At 29.0% G+C, this 6,408-nt stretch overlaps 1 protein-coding gene across 5 annotated transcripts in view; it reads left to right on the top strand.

The window, feature by feature from the left end:
• The window catches only part of LOC119679474, a 93,971-nt gene that overhangs the window by 23,291 nt on the left and 64,272 nt on the right, over positions 1 to 6,408 (top strand). The window lies entirely within an intron of this gene.

The following is a 6,408-nucleotide window of genomic DNA, read 5'->3' as shown; positions in this document are numbered from 1 at the left end:
TATTTAACATCATTCAATACGTTTCATATTGAGTGATATGACACATATACGTCAAAACTGTTGATAAACTCATATGATTCGTGGAGACGATAAATGTCAAAATTTCATGATATTGCGATAAATAATTTACTAGCTCCGGGGGTTTTGGTACCACAATTTTGTAACTTTTAAAACAATTAACAAAAAAATTTCGTGTGCTGATTAAACATTATTTGTTGTTGGGGAAAAATACTGTTCAAGTCAAATAGAAACTTTATAACAGTAATATAGACTCTATACTAGAGAAATCAACTATAGTATTATAGACTGGTAAGCTGAATTTAAACGTAGTCCTATAAATACCAACTTGAGAGTTCTTCTATAAAAAAATTCACAAAATAGCTTTAAGGGACAGAAAACTGAAGTTGTCTGAGATAGGTTACACATTAAAGATATCAAAATGTAGTCTCATAATAAATTTAAGAAAAATTTATCATACATACTTTGCGAAGTGGTTACCGAAGTTGTTCACAGCGAACTAAAAATATCAAATACCTATATGTTAAGTCGATGAAAACTATAGTTAAATTGAATAAACTATGGATCAAATTGTTCACCCAACAACCATGCTCTACAGATTCGACCCCTACGATTACAGGTTTTTTTAGAAACATCGAAAATGTACTCTAGGGAGAGAAATTTTAGTTGAATAATACCGGAAACTGAAATCTATTTTGAGACCAAAGACAAAAAGTTTTACAAGCAATGTACCGAAAAATTGACATCTTGGAGAACGCCGACATACGGTCAATGAAGCCAATTTCTGAATGGTAGATAAATAAGTAATCATATTTTTTACGATGATTATAAATATGTTCTTTCAAATCTTTTTGGAATTTAGGAGTTTTTATCTTGCTTTTAATTTTGCTTATAATTTGATTTAGGTTTAAGACTACTTCCCACATTCTAGAATTTCTTTCATTAGGGTTTCATTTCATTTAATTATAGATCGCCTTCGTTTTCTGGTTGTTTAGAAGTTTCAATAATGCGCTTATGTACACATTTTAATCAAATTTTTGCAGAACGGTTATCCAATTCATTTTAATTATCGGTTTCCAATAAATTCCGCATTTCACATATTGTGTTTAGATCGGTATTATACACTAACATTTTGTTGATAAGTGAAACCTTGCGATCAGAAGTTTCATCATTCTAGACAGAAATGTTGAATATGGACGCATATATCGCCTATTAGCAACTTCGACTCTGCTCTAGATAGGATACCTCTTTGAAGTGAAAAGTATAAATTAGTTCCTTTGTTTTGTGGTTTTTTGGCCTGTTGCACTGGTAATAACATTTTTTCAATTTAAATAGCATATCATGATTCTTAGCTACTTTAACTTGTTGTGATTCAAAATTTCGAAGTCTCAAGATTGTTAGATTCGGTTTTACTCTCTTTAGCAGTAAAAGCGAATCTAACAATAATGAGATATCCATTTTTCGAATCACATCAAATCATCATTATCATCTTTAGTGTATTTCTTTGCTTTTCGATTGCACTGGAGACATTTAAATTTCCTTTAAAGATCCATTGCTTATACATTTGCCTTTCGAATAACATATACAATCATCCCATTTATTGTGCGTCGACAAAATGGATGATCGTTTCGTTAGTAAACAGCTGCTCATGTTGAGCGTTGTAGCGAATTTTAAAGGTGTGATCTTTAAGCTTCACGGGGCTTTATGTTGAGCGTTGTAGCGAATTCTAAAGGTGTCATCTTTGTGCTTCATGGGGCTATAGATTTTGAACAGTGTTTTTTTGCGATCTCTTTTAAATATTAAAACAATATTATTGAGAAAAAATTTTCATTTTAATATTTATATCAATATTAATTATTTATATATATTTATACATAAATTTATAATTTTTCAATAAATATAACAATCGCTGGGAAATCTCTGAATATTAAATTATAGTGAAATATTAATATTTCATTAAATCTTTTGTTACAAGATAACATACGGTTGGTTGTCTACAAATATGAAATCACACGTGCATAAAATAATCTGCAACCTATTTAGAAACAAGTACGGGTATTACCTATACTGGTACAGCATTACTTCTGTAGATTCATACTAATACGATTCTCTCTATTTGAAAAATATTTCAATATGTTAAACTATTTAAGTTTACATATTGTAAATTTTGTTGTCTTCAATATAAATTCAATTTCAATGCCTGAAATATTATTACTATTTTGACCTCAATCATAATTTTATTTAGATATTCGTATTTGTAAACGAATGAGACTAGAAATTATTAATTAAAAAAATAGTTCGCCTCAAATGTACGTATGTATAACCGACCGACCAAATGCCATTAATTGAATCACTCAACCATTTCGTAAACCAGCAAACACCAACAAGTGATGAAAATTATGGAACATTGTCGACTAAATGCAAAACGAATCAAGGCACTGAAGCCTTCCAACCAGCAGATGTGCTTGCATTTCATCTCTGTGCAAAACTGTGCAAAAAGGATTAAATTTATAAATGCTAACCGAAGCGAAATCAATTTAATGCCATTTTTAAATAAAATATTCTTGATATGCAAAAGCGAACTCAACTTAAAAGGACGCATATATAAGTGAGTGGGTGTTTGGGCGTTTACACACTTAATGGTATGGATTACAGAGTTTACTAAGTGTGGGCATGGCTGCAATTGTAATGCACTTTTTAAGCCTTTACGTACTCACCATAATGAAATGCAGTATTTGCTTTGCTGATGGCTGATGTTAGTAATGATGTTGGTGTTTGTGTTATTGCAGGCGTTGGTACTGGTTCTGGTACTGGTACTGGTGCAGTGATGGGTACCGCAAACAACAAGTATATGTTTAACAAAAGTTCAAAATATCGGTCAAGGTAATTTATTTTTTTTTATTGGTTTTTTAGTTTAGGGTATTATTGTTTTCCGCTAAAAAAATATTGTGGAAAAAAATTGATATACTCCACTTAGCAGGGTTCGTAAAGAGTTGCGATATTAGTTTTATTTAGTTTAAATTTCCGCTTTTGGAATAATATTTTTAGCATATGCTACCAAAATGTGGGTTAAACAAGTGATTAAATACAAGTTAAAATATTTTAAATAATTTTTTTAGATTTGTATTTAAATCAGTGTATTTACATAAATACATTTCCTGATTATAAAACTTACATTAGAATAAAAAATAAATAAATGTTAAACAAATAGTTGTTTTAATATAATTATTTTAATAACAAATTATTATGCCCTAATAGGAATAGTAATATGGTTAATAATAAGCTAATTTTTTCATCTAAAAATTTATTCTCTATTTTCCTTCAGTGATCTGTGTCTATATTTTTTTTTAATTCTAAAAATATTTTCGTGTCTTTGTATTAATCCAAGTTTATTCTGGAAACATTGTTAAACCGATTGAAATTAGTTTATTTCATCTCTCAGCTGAGAAATAAACTAAAGAATTTATTTATTTTTATTGTTTATTTGTAATTGTTATTTATATATAGGGTATACAAATAATACTTACTTAGTTGGCCATTACAGACGTGAGTCGTCCTTGGCCGTTTCGAGTAGCCTCTAACAATCAGCCCGATAAGTAGCTTGCTGTCGCCAGTTGGTAGTACCGAGCGACCCCAAACCGTTGATCACCTGATCCTTCCACCGAAGATGCGGACGTCCTCTATCGCGTTTTTCACCTACGAGTGCCGAATCAAACACCTTTCTAGTCGGAGCACTTTCCCCCATTCGAACGACATGACCAAGCCAGCGAATAAAAATAATATCTCCGATAAATTTCAATCAAATCACTTGAAATGTTCATATACTCACCACATATAGTAATATTAGAGGAAATATGTGTATGTAACTATAAAAAAATACATATATTTATGACTATTCTTTCACTAAACTTAATTATTTGATTACATTCCAAAACCTTTCGTCGTGAACAACAAAAGTTTGCCTAAAATTTTTGTTCGAGTTTCATCGTTCGCAAGAAATACGAACTTAATAGCATTTCCAAGGATGATAAATGTAACAGATTACTGGGGGCTAAGAGTTTTAGAAATAAATTATTCCAGTTGATAATTTAATATATATGTTTTTGGCTTAAAACACATTGTTATAGATTAAGTCATTCTATTATTTTTATAATAGTTTGCTTGGTTTACCATCCTAGCGGTCAGCAAAACTTTAACGAAAATTCTGTGTGTCACTTAGTCAATAGTTAGTGTCACCAGAACCTAAACCAGTTCGGTTCAAGAACCTGATTATAAATAGTCAAACAATCTATTTGTAAATATTTGTATGTCGAACATTTTTAGTAGTGATGAGATCTGTTTTATATATAATATCAATTTTCAAAAATAATTATTAAATATGTAGGTAAAACCAAATTTAATCTAAATCTTCTTATCTTGTCAATAGTAGTTTTTAGATGAAAATTATGTTTTTGAAGTTTTAATATTGTACATCACAATGAATACCACCTTCCATGTCAGCAAAGAAAGAGTTATACAACCAAGTTTATGAAAAACAACTGACTAGTTACATAGATACAAAAAAAAAAGTGATGTAAAACGAAAGCATGACAATGTCTATGTACCAAATAAGGTCAAGGATTTCCAGTACCAAACTGTTAACTGAAATTCCCTCGTCTATTTGTTCGTTGCCTTCAATAAGGTAACAAAAAGTTTAGTATAAAGTGTCTATTGTGTCAAAAAAATGCCTAAAAGTAATTAATGTTAGCAAATTGTGAGCTAAAAAATTTATTAGCCACAGGGTATTTAAAAAGTAAGCTAATACACAGTATTTTTTTTCTGTAAATCTGTAACTAACATAATAAAAATACTTGATGTAAATTAAAGTGAATAAAAAGTTTTTCCTTTTAAAAAAAAAAAGTTTTTTTCTCCTATTCCGGAAATAATTTATTGTTTATTGAAAATATAAAAATCAGATAAATTATCCTTTAAGATTCAATTTTAATTTATTTGCATATTTGTAGGCGCAAAAAAAACGTTGACAAGTCTTGTTTTAATATAATATATACGGTTGCATATATACATTATAAATTTGTAATTAATAATAAATTAATTACAAATTGATTTTTTAAAAATAAAACCTTATTATCGACATAAGTAAACAGAATTCCGATTGTAATTAAAAAAAAAATTATATTAAATTAATTAAAAACAATTTCGATTCCTATTACATAAAATATTGAAATTGATATAATTAAAAATAGTTATCATTAACAAATCGATGCAATAGTTAAGTTAATGTATATCAAATAGGGCTGTATTGAATTGTTCTACTCATAATCTATCTTAATTCCTTTTGTGGCGACGGACGTCTGCATACTACTCTTTTGAGTAGTATTATTCTGTATGAAAATAATACTGTTTCCTATCAAATATCAGTGATCAAATAATGACTATTCTAGACAGCGGTGAATATATAGCTAATAATTTTATTAGTTTGATACTTTTTAATATTTTTCTAATAATATTTCTTACTAATAAAATTTAACCGTGGAAATTTGTTTTGTTAAAAAGTATATTTAAATATGTAGTATATGTGATTTTTTACACGTTTTTAAGGATCACAAAACAACATATCCTTCAATAGAAAAAAATATGTCATATGTTCCACTGAGAACTTTACGTAAAATAGCACCTTTAGAGATAATTCATCACGTAGAACGAGATTAATTGGGTCTTAATTGGGTAAAAAGAACATTAGGAGTAGCATAAAAGCAATGAACCCACCCTTCATACCTATAACGTATAAATTAAGCTGGCTGTTCACTGTAGGAATTTCCATACTGAAGTTTTCGAAACTATCTAAACATCTGGATGGTTAACCATACTGCTATAAATTGAATACCATAATATTGTATTACGTTCAAAAACGTAACGTAAAAGCATTGATAAACACGAAATAGTAGTAGATAACCGGTAGAAATGTTAGTCACGGCTGCATATCTGTTGGGTTTTAGAACATAAAAGCATTAAATAAAACGAAATAGTGGATGGGATTGACAAAAGTACTGGTTAACTGGTACTAGGGAAATAAAATGATATAAAATAAGTGCAATCATATAATGTTGCATATTTTCTAAAAGAAATAAAGTACACACGATTTGTACTAGCTGAGTATTGGGCAGATCTATTTTATGTATACCGAGGGCCCATATTGTATTAGCTGTACAAAATATAGGAGTTATCAAAATATATATAAGACTTTAAAACATCTCTTATATTTATGACTTGATTGAGTAACAGCTTCAAGCACTTCTCAGATTAGCAAAATAAGTTGACATCTAACATGATCCCTACGACAAATATACTTAGATATATAGCTCCATTTCATATCGCTAGGGATCAATATGT

The sequence above is a fragment of the Teleopsis dalmanni genome, chromosome 2 (assembly GCF_002237135.1).
Source record: "Teleopsis dalmanni isolate 2A chromosome 2, ASM223713v2, whole genome shotgun sequence".
Classification (NCBI taxonomy): Eukaryota; Metazoa; Arthropoda; class Insecta; order Diptera; family Diopsidae; genus Teleopsis; species Teleopsis dalmanni.
Note: the sequence above shows the minus strand (reverse complement) of the source record. Positions and strands in the feature narration are given on the sequence as shown.